Genomic DNA, 4,201 nt, shown 5'->3' with positions numbered 1-4,201 from the left:
ACTGGTGCTTATAAGCCACTCATAATCAAGGCAGATAAGCACCCCCATAAGCTGTCCCACTCCATCTATCTCTTCCCCTTCTTCATAATCAATGCTATCTCACTCGTCATCCTTTTCACATTCAAAGATTCCTTGAATATGCTGGTATCTGAACTAAGGGATGTGTTGAATAAACAGACATCACTAAAAATAAGTGGGGCAATAGAATTTCTGCTCCAATCCAAATATTTTTTAAATTCAAACCTAACAAAGAAAAATGAATAACCAACAAGGCCTTGGAATAAAAGAAGTGAATGAAGATTGACGATTACTCCCTATAACCAACAAAGCCGTATACCTTTTTGCAACAGTTTATTCTGGGAAAAAAACTTCCTACAAGTAGAGGCATTACACTAATAATTTAATAATAGATAATAATTTCTGGCTTCACATTGCTGAATCTCTGATTAGGTATGATAAAAATCACTTCCTTCACATACACATAATAAAAATTGAGGCTTTAACAAATTGAGTGGATTTAAATGAGTTAATTTATATACAGAATTGATTAATCACATCTTTCTGCAGCCCTGACCAAGAATGTAGCAATATTGGGGTAGTGGGTATCCATTTAAGAGGTTCAAAACACAAAAGTTAGGGAGATGGGTAGCTACTGCCAAAGTATGAACTGAATACCTCCTTCTAGCCTGAAATCTAGTCCCTTTCCAACAATCATCCCAAGCCATAAATCTTTTCTGGCAATTACCTTGGCCCTCATGCTCACTCTGTGTTAATTTTGTGCCATTGCTAGATGTCCTGCTTTTCTACACTGGATTCGCCATACCAGGGGCGCAGCTAGGAATTGAGGCTGGGGGGTTTAGGCGCAATTAATACCGGGGTGTGTGGAGGTATGGAATACCCACCAGGATAAGTGGTAGGTGCGAGATTAATAAATTGTGGAATTTAAAGGTAAATGGTTCAAAATGGTGAGTTTTACGGCTTTCAGGGGGATATTTTATTAATCCTTACACTATTCTATTAGTAATATCAATCCAATCTAGTAAAATGGATTAAGCTTAAAAATTTCTCTGAGCTCTGGGGGGGGTTTATCCCCTAAAACGTTGCAAGTCTCACTTGCAAGTCCCAATGCTGCACAAGTGGAGGAGGTCAAGGCAGAAGCTCGAACTTGAGGTTACCAAAACTCGAGTAGTTCACTATTCTGGGATTGCTGCTGTCACGCAGGTACTCTTTTCAAACAATAAGAGGCAGCAATCCCGAGATGCAAATGAAAAGGGCAGAATCCCACTAGCATTTGATGGGCTTTTAAGCCCTCTGAAATATTTGGAAGATACAGCAATAAGAATACCTCCTCCCGATGAATCTAACCAAAAGAACCCTCAATCCAAATGGACCCCATGGATTGTTTTACATCCTTGCCTGGGCCGGCTCTCGTCGGCACTGCCTATATATTTTTTTTAACTTATATAGCAGCTAAGGAGAGGATCCGCTATGAAACGTGAGATAGCGCGTGATGAGTAAAGGCTCCATTTCCAATGGCATTACATTTTTCTTTCGCAAAACGATTCCGGTGGTGAAAAATAAACACGTTTTCGATATGTACCCGCGACACGCGCTCATAGGAGGTACGAGGGTGGCAAACTGCGGGAATAAGTAGGGCGCGGGAGAATGAGTGGATCGACGCAGGGTTATCAACATACGGGTTTTCTCCGCTGACGACCAAGTTCTCAATAAAGCATCGAAGTAACGGGAAAAAAGTCTGAATAATACTCAAACTCACCGTCATCTTTCCCCGCACGTTGGCCGATTCATATCTCGGCATCCGCGCAGCGACGTCAACAGTCACTTTTTTTTGTCGCGTTCGTATTTCGCGACGCACGCGTCACGGCAGAAATCACAGTCGGATATAGCAGCAGACAACACGCATTCCTTCGGCACTATGACCATTACCCAGGGCAAATCCAGGATTTTTCTGGGTGGGGGCACAAGGGCCTGACTGGCAAACGGTCTTCTCATATTTGAGATTAAAAACAGCATACTACAACTATTACGCACTTAACGAAATATTCGCTTTCTTTTGATATGGAAGTTATTAGTATGAAATTATTGTGGCTCCATAATACACAAAACAAAACTAACGTAATGATAGCCGTGTTAATTTTTTTTTTCTATTTTTTTAAGCGCCTGGGGAAAGGCACGTGGCCCCGTGCCCCCTCCTAATTCCGCATATGCCTTCTACAGTTCTACTCTACTCTACCACGCTTCTCCCATTACCACACGCTGACGTCCTTTTTCTCACATTAGGCATTTATAAATTACGACATTTTTAACTGAACACTAAAACCGGCAGCGTAAAAATCAAGGATTCGTAAAGTTATATTAGTCTAACTCAAATTAAACGTTTTGGTTTCCATCATATTCTCTCCTATTTTCATGGGTGGTAGCCTTCAATAGTTGGCAAAAAGAAATGATTACTATACTTTACAGTCTCCACATTTCACGGTATAGCCGCAGTTCGGTTTAAGGATTGAAATTTATTTGGGAAGATGAAATATTTATGATTTGCCATGAGAAAAAAATTCCTCTGGACCGCGAATTTTTTCTCATGGCAATCCATGAATATCTTCTTTGAGTCTTATTCTTTCCGATTAAAAAGCCACTTAAACGGGACAACGTCGCGGTTTCTACGTCCATTGAAGGTAAGCGTACAGCCCTCTGGATCAGCATACGCCTAAAATCGTCGCCATAGCTTCATTTGTTCGGTCATATTACTCGGCGGTTCGGTGTTCATCTTAAAGGCCCTCGATCATTAATTCTCGGTCAGGATTTCTCGAAGATACTATAGGCAAATCTGAATGTTTTTTTTTTTCGAATTCAGGCCTGGAAAATGAACTGCAATGCCTCTGACATTCAAGAATGGGTTTAGAAGAGCCCTTGTCGGTTTTTACCTGAAGTGCTGCACCATCTGCAGGGTGGGGTGGTGTGGGGTATGGAATCCTGCCCAGGTCAGAAGGGGTCCAAAGACCTCCAGACGATTTTAGAGCATCGTCATTTACATTAAATTATTCACTCAGTGAGACAACCTCAAGGGCAGGCGAGCACTAGCGCGACCACGACCTGTGGCACACTACCAGTTTTAGCATTGCAACAAATGGAGCAACGTGCACTAGACAAAGTGCGACTCGTTGGTCGGACCCGAGTCGTCCGACCAAAATTTTTGAATTTGGTCGTCCCCGACTCAGGGGTCCTTGCAGCCAAAAATTACACATATTGTAATGGCGCGCCGCGCACTGACTCCGACTTCACTCAAACCTGGCTATACCGATTGAGCAAGTGGACAGTGAACGTGTTTTGCTATCGTGGGTGTGGTCGTGCTCTGGTCGGAAGGTGTGCGACAGAGATTTGTCGTGGTCACGCTAGTGCACGCCTGCCTTAAGGCTGCTTTGGATAGGTGTGGGTAGAGCTCAACACAGACTTATTAGCCACAGGAGTGAGAATATCACACATTCTGGGTTGTGGGCCTGTTCCTCCTCGAACTTTGAGGATTTCATTTGGGGGGTGTCTGAAGGCTTCACCTGAGATCAAAACCATGGACTCTTTGGTCAGTAGCTAAGCGACCTAACTATTATGCTACAATACCCCCCATTTTGAGATTAATAGAGAGAACAAAAAAACAGCCAATTCTACACAACGTGTAAACAAAATGATGTGGGTCTTTGCTCATTTACATTGCCAATATCAAAAATTATTTTGAAATATATTTCCATTCATTAGCATTTGCAATAAATAATATAATGACTTTGAGGGCGTCTATATTCATATGCTTTCAGAGCTGATATCTCAGCATGTCACTCTGGACGTGAACTTTTATGTAGGTGCCGTGATTGCTTTCCACTCATATGATATCTTCCAGTGGTGTAATGGAGTCAAATCAATGCTTAATAATAACCTAGAAGTTATGAAATCATATGAAACCTAGGTGCTCAAATTATCTTTGTGATAAATTGAATCTCATTATTCAATATCGAAAACCTTTAAGATAAGCTGGCTTATCATCCTCAAATTATTTTTGCCTTGGTCTTATCAAGGTATTTTATCCGGAAAATTTTATCTTAAATTTTAATCACAAATCAAAAATCTTCTTTCACAAATCAAAATTCTTTACCTTAAGTAAATATTTTCGATTGGTGACTTCAGCACTTGA

This window comes from Ischnura elegans, chromosome 8 (assembly GCF_921293095.1).
Source record: "Ischnura elegans chromosome 8, ioIscEleg1.1, whole genome shotgun sequence".
Classification (NCBI taxonomy): domain Eukaryota; kingdom Metazoa; phylum Arthropoda; class Insecta; order Odonata; family Coenagrionidae; genus Ischnura; species Ischnura elegans.
Note: the sequence above shows the minus strand (reverse complement) of the source record.